Raw genomic sequence first — 23,594 nt, 5'->3', positions numbered from 1 at the left:
ATATCTGCATCAACATATCCCTATAGAGAAATGTTTGAACCACCAAAGCATAATGCTTGATTTGTGGTACCTTTCAAATATCTGAGAATCCATTTCACTGCCATCCAATGTTCCTTTCCTGGATTGTTCATGTACCTTCTTACAACTTCCACTGCATGTGCAATATCAGTCATTGTGTAGACCATTGTATACATTAAGCTTCCAACTGCTGATGCATATGGAACTTTAGACATATAATCCATATCTTCTTGGGTCTTTGGGCACATTTCCTTACTAAGTTTGAAATGGCTAGTAAAAGGTGTAATAACTGGTTTTGCATTGTGCATATTAAATCTTTTCAACACCTTTTGTATGTACTCATTCTGAGACAATGTTAATTTATGATTTTTCTTGTCTCTAGTTATTCTCATACCAAGGATTTGTTTTGCAGCTCCCAAATCCTTCATTGCAAATGAACTTGCCAATTTTCTTTTGAGCACATTTATTTCCTACATGTTAGACCCTGCAACAAGCATGTCATCGACATAAAATAACAATATAATATAGATGCCATCATTTTTCTTTTTCAGATAAACACAATGATCAGAGTGACATCTAGTATAACCTTGTTCAAACATAAACTTTTCAAATTTTAAATACCACTGCCTTGGAGCCTGTTTTAAGCCATACAAGCTCTTCTTCAACCTGTAAACTAGTTTCTCCTTCCCTTTTACCTCATAGCCTTGTGGCTGCTGCATATATATCTCTTCCTCCAAATCCCCATGGAGAAAGGATGTCTTTACATCTAACTACTCAGCAAATATTCAACTGCTACTAGACTTAAAATAGTTCTGATTGAATTCATTTTAACAACAGGAGAAAATATTTCATCAAAATCAATACCTTTCTTCTTTGCAAACCCCTTCGCCACAAGTCTAGCTTTGTACCTCTATTTTCCTCCATCTTCTTCCTTTAGCATGTAAACCCATTTATTCTACAATGTAGTTTTTCCTACAGGCAACCTGACTAAGTCCCGAGTCTGGTTATGCATTAAGGAGTCCATCTCTTATTCCATGGCTAGCTCCCACTTCTTCCTGCTTTCAACCTGCATTGCTTCTTCATAACATTCAGGTTCACCAGAATTAGTCAATAATAAATAATATAATGAAGGAGAGTATCGTTCAGGGGGTATACTTATCCTGGTAGATCTTCTAACACCACTTTCAGGTGTTTGGGGTGCCTCTTGCTGTTGTGCTGGTTGCTGTTGTTGTGGTTGTTGATTATTATTATTTTTAAGCACCTTTACTTTTTCAGTGATCTCAACAAGAACTATGTATTCCTTGTTTTCTTTTTCTTGCAATTGATTCTTATACAAGACCTTTTCATTTAATATTACATCTCTGATCCTAATGATTTTGAGATTTTCATAATCATATAAGCGATAACCAAAATCATTAACACCATATCCAATAAAGGTATATCCAATAAAGGTACATTTCTTTGATTTTGCCTCAAGCTTTGTTTATTTTCTTTATTAATATGGACAAAGGCCTCACAACCAAAAGGCTTTAAAAAGGAGTAGTTTACCTTTTTACCTGTCCATGCTTCCTCTGGAACACCACCATCCAAGGAACTTGAAGGCCCTCTGTTTATTAAATAAACAACAGTATCTACAGTATCTGCCCAAAATTGTAAAGGCAATCCTGCATGCAATCTCATGCACCTTGCATGCTCCATGACTGTTTTGTTCATCCTTTCTGACACACCATTTTCTTGTGGTGTTCTTGGAATTGTCTTCTCTTTGGGAATTCCATGCTCTAAACAGTACCTATCAAACCCTTTGCTGCAATATTCACCTCCATTGTCTGATCTGAGACACTTCAATTTCTTTCCTGTCTCAATCTCAACCAAAGCTTTCCATTTCTTGAAAGTATCAAATACATCAAATTTATTCTGAATACAATAAATCCAAGTTTTTCTAGTTGCATCATCAATAAAAGTAACATAATAACAAGAGCCACCGAGAGATGATACCTGAGTAGGTCCCCATACATCTTTATGCACAAGCTCTAATTTTTCGCTCTTCTTTTCTTTCCCAACTCTGAGAAATCTGACTCTCTTCTGTTTTCCATAAATGCAATTCTCACAGAAGTCCAAATCAACATTCTTCAAACTCGACAATGAATTCCTTGAGTGAAGGATCTTCATCCCCTTCTCACTCATGTGTCCGAGCCTATGATGCCATAATGCTGCATCTGCTCCTTTGGAATTTAAAGCATTAACAGAATTAGAAATACCATTGCATAAATACAATGTACCAACCTTTTCACCTTTTGCTATTACCAGTGCTCCTTTGGTGACCTTCCAAGCTTTATCTGTGAAAGTTGTCACACAACCTTCATCGGCTAACTGTCTTGTTGAAATTAGATTTTTCTTCAGATCTGGAACATGCCTTACCTCCTTTAATAGTAGCCATTGGTTTCCATTTTGCTATTTTACAAGAACCTTACCCATTCCAACAATTTTACAGGGTTTGTCATCACCAAAACGGACTTGTTCAAAATCTCCTTGAACATAGTCATGAAAATATTTCTTATCAGGTGTGGCATGGAATGAGGCCCCTGAATCTACCACCCATGAATCAGTAATATTTTCGAAAGAAAGAATCAAATCATCTTGTAACACCTCACCTGTCACATTTGCTTCATGTTTGTTTTCTTGCTATGCATCTCCTTCTTTTCCCTTTCGAGATCTATAGTCTTTCTTTAGATGTCATTCCTTTCTGCATTTCCAACACACTATCCCTAATCTAGACTTGGATCTGCCTTTCCTTGATTTACTACAATATCCTGAGCTCTTTCCTCTTTCCATTTTTGTTCCCCTAGACTCTGCACTCAAAGCATTACCCGATGTCTCACCGAAGCTTTTCTGTCGCATTTCCTCGCTAAGGATAGCACCGACAACATCATCAAACTTTAAATTACTAGATCCAGAAATAGAGTTACTAATGGCCATTACTAAACCATTCCAACTTTCTGGTAGCGAGCACAAGAATAACAGAGCTCTAACTTCATCTTCAAAGTTTACCCCTACAGAACTTAGCTGACTTGTAACTGTATTAAAATCATTTAAATGTTCTGCAACAGATCCACCTTTCGACATCTTCATATTAAATAACTGTTTCATAAGAAATACCTTGTTTGAGGACGAGGGTTTTTCATATAGTTTCACCAATGCCTTAATCAAACCCTCTGTCGTTGTTTCCTTCGAAATGTTGAAGGTGATCGACACTGCGAAGCACAACCGAACTATTCCGAGTGCCTTTCTATCGAGAAGGTTCCATTCTTCATCTGTCATACCCGTCAGCATCTTTGTTTTTCCGCCCAATGGTAGGTACAGATCTTTCTGATACAAATAATCTTCCATATGCATCTTTCACAGCGAGAAGTTTTGGCCGTTAAATTTCTCAATCCTAAACTTAACATCTTCTGCCATTGCTCCCACTTGAACCAGGAACCCTTCTCTCCTGCGAGTTTGTCAGCCAAATAGACCTTCGACTCTGATACCAGTTGTTAGAAAAATATTATATATGACAGAGAAATGCAAGACATATAATATGCGGAAAAACACAAACACATAAAACTAGAGAGACACAGATATATGTGGTTCACCCAGTTTGGGCTACGTCCACCTTGAATAGCCAGTCCTTCCTTTCTATTATCCAGCAAAATGAAGAGACACAACCTACAGCAGATCCATTGTAATATCCTTTGTTCTCTCTCACAGTCTCACCTCTCTGTTTCTCACTTGGAGAATACACATCTATATCACAGCCTCAATACAATGCCCTCATACAAAGAGAGGGGTTTCCTTAACATCTTCTGCCATTGCTCCCACTTGAACCAGGAACCCTTCTCTTCTGCGAGTTTGTCAGCCAAATAGACCTTCGACTCTGATACCAGTTGTTAGAAAAATATTATATATGACAGAGAAATGCAAGACATATAATATGCGGAAAAACACAAACACATAAAACTAGAGAGACATAGATATATGTGGTTCACCCAGTGTGGGCTACATCCACCCCAAATAGCCAGTCCTTCCTTTCTATTATCCAGAAAAATGAAGAGACAGAACCTACAACAGATCCATTGTAATATCCTTTGTTTTCTCTCACAGTCTCACCTCTCTGTTTCTCACTCGGAGAATACACATCTATATCACAGCCTCAATACAATGCCCTCATACAAAGAGAGGGGTTGCCTTCTAGGGAAAAAAACCCTAAACTAAACATAAGTTCTACCGTCAGATCATCCGCCTAATGAATGGCCTAGATTGACTAGAAATTACTATACTTTTACAAGGCAATTTTACATCTGTTTTTAGCTTCGAGGGCGCTGCCCCCGAAACCCCCACCAGGGGATAGCTGGCCCCTAGACCCCCCAGCTGGGGGGGATTGGCCCCCCCGAACCCCTGCGGGGGGTACGAGTCCCCCCCGCACCGCCCCCCCCTCCCCCCACGTGGAGGGGTGTACAAAATTCCTGGGGTATAAATCTGGCTGAAACAAAGACCTCTAAATAATCATGCTCCATACCCAATAAGAAAAGGTAGTGTTTTAGATCCTAAAATGCTTTATTTTATGACTCGGACCAGGAAAGCTTAGCATTAGCTCCACCCTTGGTCACTTGACTTAAGGAACAAATGATATGAGAGAACCCAAACATGAACCTTTCATAGAAGTTATAAAGGACCAAGAAGCTATGGAGCTCTATTAGAGTAATCTAAGCTAGTCAATCCTTAATTACTTAGTTCTTACTTGAGTCCACATGTCACCCCATGCACATCCACAACGTATCCCAAATATTGAATTCTCTGCATGCCAAATGAGCATTTCTCTATATTGGCATACAACTTGTGTTGCCACGAGTGCTCAATACCCATTGAATATATTGCAAATGCTTTTCTTGGGTTCTATTGAAGATGAGGATGTCATCCAAATATACAACCACAAAAGAGTTTCTTAATAGTTGCAAGATATTATATATATCATTTTCATGAATGTTGTGGGTTCATTAGTCAAGGCAAAGGGCATGACCAACCACCAAAAAAGGCCTTCTTTATATTTCAATAATGTCTTCCAAACATCAATTTGTTCAATTAGAACATGGTGGTAGCTTAATTTTAGATCACTCTTACTAAATAAATTTGAACCCTTAAGCTGATCAATAAAATCATCAATCTAGGGGATCATGTATATGTTTTTTATAATGATTTTTCTCAAAGATGTATAATCAATACAAAGTCTCCATGTCCCATCCTTCTTCTACATCAACACAATTGGACTCTCGCAAGGTGAGGAGCTCAGTTGAATGTGTCCCTTATAGATCATCTCATGAATCTAACATTTTATTTATTCATCCTCCAAGAGAAATCATATATATATATATATATATCTAGGGTGATTAGGTAAAGGATAATTACAGATTAACTCAGTTGATTGGTTGACTTGATAGGCCAAAGGCACCCCCATAAGTGCAACAAATATATCTCTCTATGTCTCTGCCATGTCCACTTATTTCTACTGTGTAGAAATTCCTCATGTTGAAGCCATGGTGGTTGTAGTGACCTTCCTTTTACCTTATAACCAAACCTTGAAGAGGACAAAATTTGTAGTTTGTGAGATTGCCTTTCGACACTGTTTTGCAAAGATTAATGAAATTGTGGTAGTTGGAAATACCTCTTGCACCCTATAGAGATGACCACCTAGAGTAAAAATGACACTATGAGGACAATACTTATAAACAACATGATGCTTTAACATATAAGGTTGTTCTGAAAGAACATCACAAACTTTGATTGGAACAACATCACATAGTGCCATATCTTTGAAGGGCTTGATGACATAGGCTAGGTGGCATTGTTAGTTGACACAGATGTCTTGTCCATGGCTCAAATAACCAATGATGCATGGTTGGGGTTGTGGCATTGTTGGAAGTTCAATCTCTTAATGTCTTAGCTAAGATCAGGTTCTTTTGGTTCTAGTTGTGAACAATGAATTGTAGTGAGGTCCCCTTCACCTATGTTTGTGAATGGAAGAGGTGCTCCCTCTCTTGAGGCTCCTTTTTCTATTATAGTTGGATATTTGTGGTCACGATAACAAGACTGGGTTCTACATAAATTATATTCATTCCTTTATCCTACCCTAAATTAAAATCAGAACCAAATTCTATTTCCTTTTCTTTAAGCTCCAACAACAATGATTTTTTTGAGCGACATTCATCAATATTTTGCTAGGATTTCTTGTGGAACTCACACCAATTTCCACTATCCTTTTTCAACTTACTATTACTCTTCTTTGTTATGACTTGGGCTAGTTGTATTGAGGTTGGATCTCCTTTCCTAGCCCCTTGTTCTGCAAGTTTAGGTCACCTTTTATAGGCTTTCATTGTGGTTTATTTGTAGGCCCAAACTCCCACTTATTTCTTTGCTTCAATTTCTACTCAATTTTGACAACATATCGATAAGCGACTCCAAGTGAGGAGATTTCCAAGAAATACATCTCTATTTGAGTGTATCTGTGGTGGCCACTACTTAAATTTAATCTCTTAATCTCTTAATTTAATCCTTAAACCCACTATTCTACATTATAATTTATCTTTATTCACCCATATATTAATATGTATATCCTATATTTTCTTAATCCTATGTATATCCTATATTTTTTCTCGATTACATCAATTTCCATCATCAAATGAGGAAACTTATATTGAATTTGGCTCACGATATGATTCTTTCCTTGGTAAAGACATTGCCCTACTTTCACAACTCAGTAGAGTTGTATGTGCTACTAGTGGGTATCTTTTATCTTGGTGTCCATGATATGATCCATAATGGCCTATTTAATGTAGTCAATATTGAGTTTGAGGGGGATTCAAGGTGTCCAATAGAGGTGGAAAACATGGTAAAGGAAACTCGACATTAAATATTGGGTGCAAGCCAAGGAAAGGGGGAATACTCAATTCAAAAGAATTTTCACTTGCAACCTTGGTGATTGTGTAAGTTCCATATTGGCGTGTTTTGAGATTCCTATGGGGGTTGGAAAGGTAATATTTCTATAAATGAAACCACACCTTCTTACCAACTTGAAACTTGTGCGGAACCCTGTGACAACCATGTCATTATTTGTACTTAGAATTGAATTTTTGCAAGATATCATGAACCTTTTGTTATAGGTGTTGGATCCCTACATAAATTTTGGTTGCTCTATCTTCCTCAAATTGAGCATGGGAGGAATCTTTCGTGAATGTGTAATGGGCATAGCTACATCAATTGGGGCTAATGGCTGGAACCCCAAACACACTTGAAAAGGATTGTGGCCAATAGATATGTGAAGGGATTTGTTATAACTATGCTAAACATATGGAAGGATTTCATCCCATGTACATGGATGCTTCAAGTTTTACATATAAAATATATTCGCAATCATCCCAATGAATACTTTGGTTTGTTCATTTATTTGGGGATGGAACACAATCAATTTGGTCAACTTGGTATACATTAGAGACTGTAGGCTAGACCAAAAGGTATTAAAGAACCAAATATCCCTATCTAAAATAATATTTTGAGTAGACAAAATAAATCCAAATATTCTAAAGAAATAATTTAGCAGTGGCTTTAGCGATGATGATCTTCTTTTATGGTGCCAAAATGGCCATCTTAGAGAACCAATCGGTAACCACAAACCTATAAACATTTCCATGCTTGGTGGAGGGAAAAAATGACTAGTAACCCGTGGAGACTAACTCCCAAGTCTTTTCTAGGGATAGTAGAGGAGTGTACAACCCTTGCTTCTTAATGGTTGGTTTAGCAATGTCACTAACAATGCATAATCTTATATGCCATTGGACACAATCATGTCAAAGATTTAGCTAGTAAAAATACTTTTGAAGTACTGCTACTATATTCTCCATGAAAATTTCCCCTACCACTTTTCTATAATGTGCCTCTTAGATACACTTGGCATGATTTCGTAAAGAAACACAAAGGTATCCCAAGTAGAACAAGAGAAAATTCTAGAGATGGAAGTTTGGAACATGTTTTCCTATGATTAATGTCTAGTATGTGACAATGAAGTCAGAGTCTTTATTGTATAATTATTTCCTTGGATATCTTGTTCCCATAGATTTAATAACTTTGGTTAGTGCCACAAATGGGGTTTGATTGAGGTAGTGTGCAACATGATTAGGGATACCCTTCTTGTATTTTATGTTCAATTGGAATTGTTGCAAGTATGTGCACCATTTCTGATGGCGGTCATTATGTAACTTTCCTTGTGTTTGCGTGAATTATAGATGCATGTTATCAACATGGATGATCCTCTCATTCCCCATAATATAATGCTTCCACTATCGACATGCATGCATGATGGAGTACATCTCCTTATTAGAGTGGGGTATCTCCTAATAGTATTAGAGAGTGTTTCACTATGATGGGCCACTCATTGTCCTTGTTGAGTGAGGACTTGTTGATAGACAAAATTGAACATAATTAACATTGGGGAGACCACCCCTTTAGGGCCCTAATTAGGCCCTTTTCCGTTTGGAATGGTGATTCCAACTAGTTGAATAGGTTATAGTTACCCCTCACTCTCCCTTCCGGTTTATGTTGTTTCTAATTACTATAAACAAGAATAGGTATCAGACTTACCCTCTAGTAGTGCACTTGCAATAAATCAGTCGTTAAGTTGACATAAGGGCTCAACCAAGCCACTAATGGGATTTCTCCTACGAAAGAAGACTTCTAAAAAATGCAATGAATAAATCTAAATGAAAACTCAAATGCAATCTATTCAAAGATGAAAACAACAAAAGTAAATCCTCAATCTATCTCGATTATGAAAGATATAGATCTCTTCCCAATCAAGAGAAAGATAATGAAATATGGACCAACCTGAATTCAAAATAAAAATGGAGTTAATAATCGTAGAAATAGTTCTAGGATCTACTACTTGTTCAAACGAATATGCACAAACAATTATATGATAAATAGTTATCAGATCTCTATTGTACATATATCTAAATTCAAATGGAAATTAAATTCAAGTCGATAAATCATGTTAAAATACTAGAATAGCCTAAAAAGTATGACAAGAATAAAATGACAGTAACATGGCATTAGGTTGATAGATAACTAGCAACTTAATGCATTAAAGCTTTCCTAAATGCAACAATCAGTCCTAAATTCATCTCTTCCCAACCTGCAATATAGTTTGACATTGATTTGAAATAAGCATGATTTACTCTAATCAAACAATAGTGTTGGAAAAGGAAATCATACCCATAAAAACAAAGAATGAACAAGGAATGAATGATCTCTTTATTAAGTCTCCAAAAAGGTAGTAATGCTTCAAAAGGTTATAAGAATAAAGAGTTTTTTTGTTTCCTATTCCAGTAATTAGCCAATTTTCTACAAAATCTATCTTCTATGGTAGTGCGAAAGACTCTTTTTGCAGATAATTGGAACCCCCTACTCTTCTTCATAGCTTCTATTTATAATTTTATAAATTAAATCCCAAAAAGGGAATTTGTTTGAAGGCGGTTTTGATCTTTTTTTTTTTCCTGCTCCAATCCTATTCCTCTCAAGCTCTAGATCCTAATCCCTTGGAACATACTTTGCAAAAAAATAACAAAATCAAAATTAGAAACCAATTAAAAATGGAGACAAAACTCAAATTCTCAAATACGTCAAACAAACTAACGAATTAAAAATTATTTCAGTAAATCAATAAAAATAAAATCCATACTTTCCATTACATATTTTAAAGATTTTTCTAGTAAGAAGATTTATCTAAAATGAATTGGCAACAACAACAAACTTTTGGTAAATGAAATTATTTTAAAACAAACCCAAAAAAACTCTTTTAGTTGAAAATTTTCAACCTTGAATTCTGTTAAATTTTTGGGGTGATAAATGACCATATTTGATAAAATAGCCACTACCATATTCTTCTCAATTGAAATAGATTTCTAACGAGCCCTAATTTTCCTAATTTGGTGCATTATAACTCGAAATATGGTCTTCTGAATATGGGGTTCTAAAATTGGTTAAAGTCTGTTCAAAATAAATATCGACATGTTTGATTTTTTTTAATTAATAATTTAAAGACATTAAATAAAATAAAAGAAATGAAATTTAAATAAAACAAAAATATATATATATATATAAAATTAAAAATCAAAGGGAGGGGGTACGTTTGGTGTGAAAGATTATGGTGGAGGCCTACTTGAAATAAAGATGAGGGTAGTCGATGAAGGGGCCCACATTGGTTGATAGTGGGACCTTTTAAACAAGCAAGCATGTATTATCCTCCTATTTTATATTATATGCACATGCATCATCATAAGTTGTATGATATGTGATGCAACAATTCCATGACTCTTTCTCTGTAACTTATAGTATTAATAAGCTTCAAGAATATTCACATCGAGCCTCAAACACTAGTCAAATGACATGGTCATAAAATCTTTAATATTTGAAGGTTCTTGTTATACTCTTTTCCACTTCAGGTTAGAATGCAACAATGTAATCCAAAATTTTTAAGAACAAAATATTGTTATACACACACATACATTGTGGTGACATGGGATCTCCAAGTTTTACAAGGTTTGTTCACTCTCTGACCAATAATGGCTTAAGTGTTACATATCCAAGCTCTCACAAAGATGCTTCAATAACTACATTACGTTGTGCCAAATCCATATGAAATCAAAACCCTAAGATGACCAGTATCATAATGGAATAAAATTTTTCCGTGTGCATGACAGGGTATGATTGCAATATAATAGTTCTTTGATTATGCAATTAACAAGACACAATTATTTAAAAATAGTCTCACACCTTTGAGTTAAATCTTCCTACATCTCAATACTTAATCAACCATAGATTAGAGTACTCACATTAATGGAGAAACGATAGATCCAACAAACCCACAAATAGGTCTGATTGTTGACACATCAATATTATAACAAAATACACACCATAAACATATCTACAAATCCACACAAGTATCATACAATCTTATGAATGTTGAGTTGGTCTGGTGGGCCCTACTAGTCTAGCTCACACCCTCTTTCAAAATATTAATTTACAGAGAAGAACTGATCATAAGACACATAAAAAGTGAGAAGAAGAACCTGACATTAAAGCTTAAATTAAAAATCAAAGTCCAGTCCTTTACATCTCAGGGTAGAAGCTCAAAGTCCAGTTGATCATAGGGGGGATAACCCCCAAAAATCAATTCAACAACATAAGAGTATGGAATGGCTTCCTGTCCTTTAGCTTTGAACCATACTTAATTTATATAATTGTTTTACATTGTAGATCTGGCTATCAGAACTGAAGCCAATCGTATAAAAAATGAGATAATAAAAAATTATAACAATTTTCCATTGATGGATGTCTAGTGCAACCATAACTAATCAAGGAGATTATGAATTTGATGGAAAATTTGGCATTTTTATCAAATATGGCACTAATTTAAAATATGGAAAAATTGTTATTTTTAACAAATTGCCTCTGAAGAACCCTCCTTATCTCCTAAACCATTGGGAATTTTGGAAAAATTTTCAGAGGAAACCTAATTTTCCATATGTTTTACAAAACACTTCTTTTGGAATTTTGAGATTTGCCCTCATTTGCACGAAAATCGAGGAGAAATTTGGGAGTTTGAAAACTGCTGGGAGTTTGGGGCTGTAGCATTAATTAATTTCTAAAAATCCATCCATATTACTTGGGTTCATTTTGACTCATTTGGAAATGTTAAAACATCATTTGAAAAAAAACTTCCTCAGTTTTCCCCAAAAGTGTGCCGAGAAGTCAAATCCCCAAATTGGTTGCTCTTTAGTGCAGGCAGAACCACAAATTGGTGCAAATAGAACCTACATAAATACAAATTATATTTAATGATGATTTTAATGTTAAATGTTGTTAGAATAAGTGAAATGTGCTAAATAGTAAATATCTACCTTTTAATGCACAAAATGACGAAAATAACCCTAGGAACTAAGTGAAAACATGAAGGACTTCAGAGCAAAAAGTGATGTAAAATAAGAGAAAATGGAGGCTTGAAACCCCCCCATGCCGATCATATTTCATGTCCTCATGCAATTGGATTAGCTATTGTACTATCACTCCCTTGAAAAAAAACAAGATTGAAACATCTATAGGTGACCCTGCACTTACAATGATATTCCTGCAACTTTGTGTAAACAAAAATTCCTCTGCTAGATATAGTTGTTCTCAGAAGGGAAATACACACTGGTTTGTTTTTGGATTCTTCATTTATTAAGATTGATTTTCAAGAGAATAACTAATTCTAGGGCTACCCTAGGAATGCTAACAATGTTGCCACTGCAAAGATAGTGTTATCATGAAATAACCAACCATCAAAATTTCCTCAAAGCATCTCAAGAGAAACCTAATAAGTAGTTCTTCATCTCAATTTCTTCATTACAAATATAAGTGACATAATTTGAAATCCATGGTATTAAATATGGATGGAAATATGGAAAAATAAGGATAAAAAAATGACACCTTTTGAGAGTGACCAACCTACTTTTATCCAAACATATAGTTGAAGCTCCTCTTGTTTGGGCAATGTGAATCACATGCACTAAGGGCCCCACATCAATAAAAACCAAATTATTCCAAAATATAGAACTCCAAAGAATAATATTGAAAGGATCTTAAAGCCATTCTCAAAGAGATATGATAATGATTTCAAGGAAAGACAAATACAACCAAGTAAATCATAGTGTAATATTAACTTTAATACCATAGGCATGGCCCTGCAATGGACATGCATCTATAGCTTCTACAGAGATTCCTTTTAACCCAATGAAATGTCTATGTCTCATCTATTAGTTATAGATTCAAAGTCATTTAAAATCACTTACATTGATTTAGAAACATGGAAAATTTTAGGGGCTAATGTTCGCCTAGTGGGCTAATTTTCCATGATTTTTCCACAAAAAATATTCGCCAATTTCCTATATTTATAAAAGATGATTCGCCCAAATTTTAGAATATGAAATTATTTTACCTTAAAAATCACCAAAATTATATAGAGACTATATATAAAATCATTACAATTTTGAATAATTTTACAAATATATCAATAAACATTTTATAGTTTGCATATTAGGGATTAGTGAGATTTGCCAATGTTTTTAAACTTCAAGAGAATTTTCCGTCCTTAAAATTTTACTTATTTAGAAATTAGCTGAAGGTCGTTGTCCTGGTTTGGTAACCAACTAATTATAGTGCCATTCATGAGAGATAATAAGAATGAACAAGCTGGATCGTGATGATATCCCTTGTCTTCCAACTTTTCAACTGAAAGCCATTACTTGGCTTTCTGACCAATAATGGTAATGTCATACTCATTAGGACCCATGATTATGGTAGGTAGACTCATAATGAGACCACCAATCCCTCAATTAATCCTTTTTAAAATAAAATCTGATTATGATTAACCTTATATAGGTTACTTAAAATGCGGGGAGGCAAATCTTCTCCTTAAGAGCATAGGATGGCATGACAAGTTTTTAAGGAAAAATATTTATCGATTGGTCCTTCTACCCTAAGGACTCATTTTAAAGAAGGAATCTCAATTAATAACCAAAATAATCCTCGAGTCAATCATGCTATGGTTCTCATGAGATATCATTAGGGTTTTATAGGAGTGGTCCACCATAGGAGGCTTTTCATCAATACCTTCAAAGGTAAACTTGAAAAGGTTTCTTGGATGACAGTCTATTAGAATGAATAGGCGAGAAGTAGTTTTTTAAGCTTATGAATGGAAAGTATTAATCATAAGAATAAAAATCCCCCTAACTGACCGAATGAATAATCTTAGCCAATAATCAAAGTCACTTTATAAAATATGAGACATTAAGAGTGAATTTCTTCTGACAAGTCTTACCACAAGAGTGCATAGTAACGAAAATTTCAATAGCTCTGCCTTAGGGAATTTCCATTTCAAGGGTGTTGTTGTAACTATTTTATTTTCAAACGAAGTTTTTATTTATTACTCTTATACTACCCTACCCTAATTTAAAGAGACAAATATATCCTTCAAGTGTAGGAGTACATCTAGTGTAACCATGTCCGTAACAGAATACTAAACAACTCACACTCAGGTTTAAAATGTAACCTTCAACACATATCAGAGTATGATAAACCAGTTTCTGTACTTGATATGGTACCAAGAGTTTATGAGTGATGAGGTAATGGGGTGTGCTAACAATTGTATGGAACTATGCTTTAATAATACCCACATATTCATGGTTCTCCAACTTGTACAAGTCTTCCACAACTTGATGTTTGCTCTCTTCAGATTGACAAGGATGCTTAAGGGAAATTCTAGGATTTTTCTCTTGATATTATTCATGAGCTTTCAATAAAATATTCCAAACAAGTTCCAATCATAGATTTCTCCTCTAATGGTTTATGGATTAAAGTTTCTTCCCAAGGTAAATGTTGTGTGGTAATAGGGGAAGTTTCTGAATTCACTCCTCTCCCCTCTCTAAAAGATATGAAATTACATTCAATAGGGGAGTGAGTAGGAAAAATAGGTGTTTTAAATTGATGTGAAACTTGATTGTTGGAATTAGGGTTTGGTTTCACAAATCGATGGAACCATAGAGAAGGATAACATGGTGGTGCATTGGACGAGAATTGAAACTATTTTGGCTTAGGTAATGGAGTTTGCATGGGGAATTTCCCTAGAGAAAAGGCTTCAAACCATCCTTGATGCTACGAGAATATCTAGCTCAAGGGGGAGGGCCACTTTGGACATAATGTGGGGTATTGAATCAGAGGAGGATTATAAGTTTGCCATGGAACTATAGGGTTCTATATTTGATAAGGAACCTAATGTGGGAAATAAATGTTAGTCCAACTATTAAATGACGATGATTTTTGTTATACCTGGAGGTTGATTTATTTCCTTAATTGATTCCTTAAATACTTATTGTAACCCTAACAACGAAGTGAAATTTATTGAGTAGTACTACTTGCATTGCTTCTGTTCTTCCTACAAATCATCCAATTGTAAATTTAAAGAGGCTTTCATAACTCCTATTTTTGTGGGAGATTTCAAAAATTGAGAGGAATGTTCTTGATAATTCTTACCATTCTTGCATATTCCTCTTGATTACCTAATTCATAATTCATAAACATCATCATATGGTAAGCATAAAAAATCACCTGCTCCTATCAGAATTAAAGGTTCTAAAAATTCATTATTGATTCCTTTGAGTAGGAGCGTTTTCAAAGTCTCTTTTTCCAAATGTTTATGTTTTTAGTTTTGAAGGTTTTATCGAAATCGCTCCACATATTGCTACAACCTTTATTCTTCCCATTATATCATTCCAAAAATATCTTGACTGGCCTAGAAATAATATTGATATTTCTTCAAGAATATATTCTTCATGTCTTCTCATGTTTGAAAGTAGTTCCCTCCATGACTCACGAACCATTGTAGAGATGCTCCTTTAAGAGTAATAGGAAACCCTTGAAACCTTTGAGCATTAGTACAATAGCCATATCCTACACAAAGTACTTCAAACTCAAATAAGAATGTATATAGGTCTTTATTTTCCAAACCATGAAATTTTGGTAGAGAAGATGGGGGAATATTATGCATTTGTACCACTCCTCTTGGATCTTTGATAAGGAATTCAAAGGTAATAATGTGTTCCATTTCGTCCCAAAATAAAATATGTTCTACATATACTACTTCGAGACTCCTCCTTTGAATTTTCCTGCTAACTGGTTAGTGAAATAGGTGCATTGAATGATCAATATTAGCCTCAATCTCATGAAAAATGCCTCGAAATTACCTTTTTTATCCTAAACAAGATATGTGGTGTATCCTGTCATCATATGGATTTATATCTATATATATATATATATATATATATATATATATATATATATATATATATATATATATATAGATATAGATATATATAGATAGGGGGGTTATTACAACACCCTAAAAATGAAAACAAAATATGCAGGAAAGAAACAAAAAATGCAAGAAAAACTAGGTAAAGAGCAAACTAAACTTCAACAAGTCACCAAGGTCAATCCACTAAGCATATCCCCAGCAATGCTGCCAAAATTTTAGGTGTAGTATATTGAGATTTTTAATTCAGATTGTCCACATCCTCCTTTTTTCAGTCTATGTTTGGATAATAGACCAACACTTAATTTCAATCTAGGGTCCATTGACTTCAAGGCGCATCAATGGAAATGCCAGAGAATAACTTTAGCAACTTGTAAAATAAAACCATAGACTATCTTCTCACACCTTGAGTTCCTGTGCTAGTCAATCATTGTTATAATCTTGCAAATAAACAAAAAATTGTAAGAAAACCCTAGGTTATTGGTAATTGAAAAGGTAAACCATAACTAGCAACAATAAAAGAATAAACCCTAACTATTAATGAATCTGGAAAACATGAGCATCGACCAAGCAAATTTAAAGACTATCTTGTCAACTACAAAATGCAAACATGTAAATTCTAGACAATCCAAACTTTTCTAATGCCAAACAAGACTCTCAACTCACAATAAAACATCTATTCAAGTTCATGCGCTCAATTATATTTTCACTCAATTCTAAGTGCAAGAAAAATATCACAATCTACTCAACCTTATGTGAAAAATAGTAGTATGATTTAAATATGTCTTTAGTGCTATTAATGCAATCTCATGTATCAACAGAGTAAACAAATATTGTGTGCACCAAAATCAACCTCACTATATCTATTGCCTTCTCAACTTTAAAACCCACTTTACAAGTAATATATTCAAATCACACTTGAAAACTGAAGTCTCCAACAACCATACTCATGCAAAAGGAAATAAGAACAGAGCTTCTTTTATCTTTCAACATGCAACCTAATAAACTATCACTATAGGTATCACTCTTAAATACAAATTCTTTTCTCGAAGATTATGCCTGCACTCACTTTTTATCACAATTGCATGATCTCACAATGTTGTTCAAAGAACTAAGTACGTGGGTTTCATTGTCTACAATGATCAAAGGTAAAGGCACTAACGAACTAAATAATCAAATGGAATGAAATAAACATACCCTATATTATAGTGTTCAAATCTCAACCAAATAACAAGATGCTCCAATAACTTTCCAATGTCTTGAATCATTAGGGGTTTCAATACTAAAATCAAGGCTTCAATTATGAATCAAATCTTAACAAAGATCCAAGCAATCAACTCACATTGAGGTTCAGAAAGTCCTTTTAAATATTTTATAAACCCTAGTTGTAATCCAAAGTCTCAAAGGTTCACAAGTCACTGGGTCTATACAGTTGTATTGAACTTCCACTCTGATGTTCTCAATAGTCACAACTTTGAAACACACAACCTCACAAGATCAAGTATACATGTCCTATATTATATCAATCCACCACATGCCAAAGGTGATCACAAAGATATATTATGCCCAAGCAAGAGTTATAGGACTCTTTCTTGGTAACTAGAGTTTTGATAGTATTAACAAGATTCAAGAAGATTCACATCGAGTCTCAAACACTAGTCAAATGACATGGTCCTCACATCTTTAAGATTTGAAGGTTCTTGTTATACTCTTTGCCACTCTAGGTTACAATGCAACAATGTAATCCCAAAGGTCTACGAACATAATATTGTTATATACATATATATACATTGTGGTGACATGGGATCTCCAAGATTTACATGGTTCCTTCACTCTCTGACCAATAATGTCTTACGCGTTATAGATCCAAGCTCTCTTAGAGTTGCTTCAATAACTACATTACATTGTACCAGATCCATATGAAATTAAAACCCCAAGGTGACCAATATCATAATTAAATAAATTATTTTTGTGTGCATGACAATGTATGATTACAATATAATAGGTCTTTGTTTATGCAATTAATAATATATAATTCTTAAAAAAGAGTCTCACACCTTTGATTTAAATCTTCCCATATCTAAATACTTAATCAACCATAGATCATAGGACTGACATTAATGGAGAAAACAAAACATGAAAGAGGCATCAATAGATCCAACAAACCCACAAATAGATTTGGTTGTTGACACATCAATCTTATAACAAAATACAAACCATAAATAGATCTACAAATCCACACAAGTATTATACAATCAGAGGGATGTTGAGCTAGTCTAGTGGGCCCTACCAGTCTGCTCACACCCTCTTTCAAAAGATTAATTTACAAAGCATAATTGATCATAAGACACATAAAAAGCGAGAAGAAGAAAATGACATTAAATCTTGTATTAGAAATCAAAGTTTAGTCCTTTACATCTCAGGGAAGAAGCTCAAAATCCAGTTGATCAGAGGAGGGATGACCCCCAAAACTCAATTCAACAACATAAGAGTATGGAATGGCTCCTCGTCCTTTAGCTCTGAACCATACTCAGTTTATATAATTGTTTTACATTATATACAAACTGAGATAATCACAAATTATAACAATTTTACATTGATGGACGTTTGGTGAAATGATAAATAATCAAGGAGATTATGAATCTAATGGAAAATTTGGTATTTTTATCAAATCTTGCACTAATTTTAAAATATGCAAAGATTGTTATTTTTAACAAATTGTCTCCAAAGAATCCTCCTTATGTCCTAAACCGTTGCAAATTTTGGAAAGTTCTTTAGAGGAAACCTAACTTTCCATATTTTCGACAAAACTCTTGTTTTGGAATTTTGCAATTCACCCTCAACTGCACAGAAATCGAGGAGAAAGTTGGAAGTTTGAAAACTATTGAAAATTTGGGGCTGTAGCATTAATTAATTTCTAAAAATCCATATGTATGACCTGGGTGCATTTTGACTAATGTGGAAGTGTTTAAAAATCATTTTGAAAAAAAACCTTCCTCGGTTTTCCTTGGAAGTGTGTCGAGATGTCAAATCCCCAAATTGGTTGCTCTTTAGTGAAGATAGAACCACTGGTGTAGGTAGAACCTACATACAGACAAATTATCTTTAATGATGATTTTAATGTTAAATATTTCTAAAACAAGGGAAACATGCTGAATATTAAATATTTACCTTATAATGCACAAAATGACGATAATAACCCTAGGAACTAAGTGAAAACATGGAGGACTTTAGAGCAAAAAGTGATGTAAAATCAAACAAAATGGCGGCTTGACATCCTCCAGGGTGATGTCATCTCTCTTGAACTCGGTGGTTTTCATATATATTTTTAATTATTATTTTTTTTTTTATAATTTTTTTTATTTGTTTTATTTTAATATTTTATTTATTTACAATATTTTAAAATTATATTTATAATAGAATTAATTACAATTATGTTAAGTAATTAAAATTAATTAAAATAATAAAATAAAATTAATAATTAATAAAATTAACAAAATTAATTAAATAATTCAAAATTATATTTACAAATAAATTAAATTGAAGGGCTTGTTTAGGCCTCAATAAGACTGCACAAATGACATTGTTAGGGGCACTTGTCTCAATCTCAAATGGATTTTTAGGTGTGGAAGGGTGAGGTCTAGTGTAGAGTAAAGACTGTGTTTCAAATCCTTAAATGCTTTCTATTGTGGCTCAGGTTAGGAGAAATTTTCTTTGGCTCGACCCTTGGTGACTTAACTTAATGGCCAATCAATATGAGAGAACCCCAACAAAAACCTTTAGTATAAGTTAGCAAGGCTCAAGATGATATTGAAGTATTTTGATGTGACAACAAGGCCCACTATTTTTATTAACATTAATAAAATAATGAAGACCCTTGATTTTTAAACTTTTGATTCTCCCTTTGTACAAAATCCAAACCTTGTTCATACACTTTAAGTGCAAATTCACCCTTGTAAATTCACTTTATATTCATTTTGTTTTTAAATGTATTGAACCCCAAGGTTGGACATCAATACATTGGGATATCATTTTAAATAACTTGTGACAAATACATGATTCGATGCCTATGAACCCAATGAAGTTCTCTGTCAGATAACCTAATTACAAATCCAAATACATGAATTAAAAGATGGTATAGTGGATATCAACTGATTCAAGAGAAAAGTAGTAAAGGCTAATGAACATATCCAACAATTTCAAGAACAATTCTATAGGGATTTGAACTTAGTTCAAAATCAATTTGATTCAGTTAAAAACTTTTCTAACAACATCATTGATAGGAAAATTGAGTTAAATCAGGCTCATAACAATTTTATGAGGTTGAAATCTTGGCAAACCATGTTCAAAGCAATCCCTCACAACCTTCCTCGGATTTTTGAGGTAGAAAAATTAAAAGGAGAAATTTCTTTGAGGACATGGAGGAAAAAATTAAAGTAGTCAAAGAAATTGGTAAAAGAAGTAAAAGAAGCCTATGCTTGATTGATCGATTTAGTTATTAGTGTTGTTAGGGATATGGACATGCCTGAGGTATCCTTTTTAGATGAAATAATTAAAGGAGAACATTTCATCAGTGATATATAAAGGCATAGAAAAATCACCATGGAGCAAATTAAATAGTAGGAGAGAGTTGACCTTAGAGCCGTCAATATTTTCTTTGCCAAACCACAAGGGTACTATTTAATTTCCAAACAATCTATTTGATTCGGTTAACAACTTTTCTAACAACTTCATTGATAGTAAATTTGAGTTAAATCAGGCCCATAACAATTTCATGAAGTTGAAATCTTGGCAAACCATGTTCAAAGCAATCTCTCACAACCTTCCTTGGATTTTTTAGGTATAAAAATTAAAAGGAGAAATTTCTTTGAGGACCTGGAGGAAAAATTTAAAGTAATCAAAGAAATTAGTGAAAGAAGTAAATGAAGCCTATACTTCATTGGTCAATTTAGTTATTAGTGTTGTCAGGGATATGGACATGCCCGAGGTGTCCTTTTTACATGAAATAATTAAAGCAAAACATTTCATCAATGATATACAAAGGCATAGAAAAATCATCGAGGAGAAAATTACATAGTTGGAGAGAGTTGACCTCAGAGCCATCAAAATTTTCTTGGCCAAACCACAAGGGTGCTATTTAATTTCCAAACAAGCTACTTTAAAATTATGGCAGGAGCTAGTAGTATATCTGATTATGAACTTAATATCCTTTCAGAGCCACCTATTTTAGTATCAAACATACTGGAAATTTATTCCCAATGGAAAACATGTGTGGAATCTTCTCGACCAGCTAGAACTTCGGGTGAATAATGATCAACACAAGTTGAAATAATTCCTCTGAGATCATAATGGTCTTAGCTTTTCTTAGCATTTTGTTGTATTATGAATCATTTATGTTGAAATAGAATAGATGAAACCTTTGATTTTCTATTTTGTAATATTATTTAGAGGAACTCTAAGTGCTTATAAGGGGTTATAAATTTTCTAGAAATGCTTTAAGGGCTATTGTACAAATCATATTTTTGGAGAATATAGGAGCCATTGAAGATTTTTTTCTTTGATGCAAAAAAAATTCCTATATGATATCAAATCCTCAAATGTTTTCTTAGTCAATTTATAATTGCATGTATATGGATGAGATGTTATTGTACTACTACTAGCAACTAGTTCAAAAGCATGCCATGTTCATAATTGATTAAGATCTTGTGTGAATACTATATCTTTAGTGTTTTGATTTAACTATCTATTTCATTCATGTATTGTCTATAGCTGAGCTTACTAATCATTTCAATTTGATGATCTAAATATCCTTTTGTAACAATATCATTTTAATTCATACACATTTTATTTCGCTCTCAGGATAGGTTATAATGATAATCTAGAGTAGAATATATATATTTTCAAGCATTTAGGGTAGGATAATTAGCTTTCATTCCTTTGTTCTAGATAGACTTTACACATTTAGGAGCCTCTTTTAGATAGTCTCCAATATAGGAGCAATTCCCCTTAGTGGCAACTAGGCTCACATAGCGGTGAGGTTTTCCATACCAAATGAGTATAGGTCTAATTGGGACCTTGATTGAGAAATTTCTCTTATTGTTGGCTTGGCCAAATACAAGCATCAATAGGATATCATTAGGGTCATTGGGGTTGGCTAATCCTAAATTACTTGGATCTTGGCTAGGTCCACATGCACCCCATGTTAATCTATAACGTATCCCAAATATTAAATTCTCAACATGCCAAACGAGAATTGCTCCTTATTGCCATACAAATTTTGTTGTCATAGGGTGCTCAGCACCTACTGAATGTGTTTCAAATGTTCAACCTAGGTTTTTATGAATATGGGGATGCCATCCAAATATATGACTACAAAAATGTTTTTGAATAGTCGCTGGATATTATCTTTCATCCTCATGAATTTTTTTGGAACATTATTCAAGCCAAAGGGCATGGCCAACCACCCAAAAAGAACTTCCTTATATTTGAAGAATGTCTTCCATACCTCGGTTTGTTCAATTGGAACATAGGGGTAGCTTGACTTTAGATCAATATTACCAAAGAAGTTAGAACCCTTAAGTTCATCAAGAAAATCATCAATCTACGAGATTAAGTATCTATTCTTAATAATGATTTTGTTCAAGGTTCTATAATCAATACATATTCTTGATATCCCATCCTTCTCCTACACAAACATAATTAGACTCCTACAAGGTGAGGAGCTTGGTTGAATGTGGCTCTTTTGGATAAGCTTGTGAATCTAACATTTTATTTCATAATTCATGAAGAGATAATGTCTATATGTTGGGCCATTAGGTAAAGGAGCACTAGGTTGTAAGTCAATTAAGTTTTTGACCTAGAAGTGCAAGAGCACCCCCATAGGTGGAGTGAATATTTCTCTGTATGTCTCTATAATCTTATGTACTTTCTTATGTTATGTAGAAAGGCCTTGGGTTGACATTGTGATGGTCACAATGAGCTTTCTTTCACCTTCTAACCCAACCATGAAGAAGGAAAACGTTTTAGTAGGAGAGATCACCTTTCAACACTATTTTATGAAGATAAATGAAATTATAGTAGTTAGAACTACCTTTGGTACCCTATATAGCTGGCCTCCTAAAGTAAGAATGATGTTGTGGGGATAAGAATAATAAATAACATGATGTTTTCATATATAGGGTTGCACTGAAATAAAATCACAAACTTCAAGTGAGGAAACATCACAATACCTCATCTTTGAAGGGATTGATGTTGTAGGACAAGAGGATTTGCTAGTTGACATGGATGTCTCATCCATGGTTCAATCAACCAATGGTGTATGGTTGGGGGTGTGGCACTATAGGAAAATTCATTATCTTTATGAACTCAATTGAGATCAGGTTCTTTTGGCTATCATTTTCAATGATGAAATGTAGTGGGATCCCATTCACTCACACATATGAATCGAAGAGGCAATTCTCCTCTTTAGGCTCCTCTAGATCTTTTGGTTGATATTTGCAGTCATAGTGATAACACTATTTTCGTGTCAGTTATATACTTTCCTTTATCTTTCTTTGAATTAGAATAATAACTAGAGTCCATTTCATTTTATTTAAGCTCTTCCAATAATAATTATTTGAAGCATCATTCATCAATGTCGTGCTAG

Source organism: Pinus tabuliformis, chromosome 9, assembly GCF_031772625.1.
Source record: "Pinus tabuliformis cultivar Carrire ecotype Pingquan chromosome 9, CPIR1, whole genome shotgun sequence".
Taxonomy (NCBI): domain Eukaryota; kingdom Viridiplantae; phylum Streptophyta; class Pinopsida; order Pinales; family Pinaceae; genus Pinus; species Pinus tabuliformis.
This window is presented reverse-complemented; position numbering follows the sequence as displayed.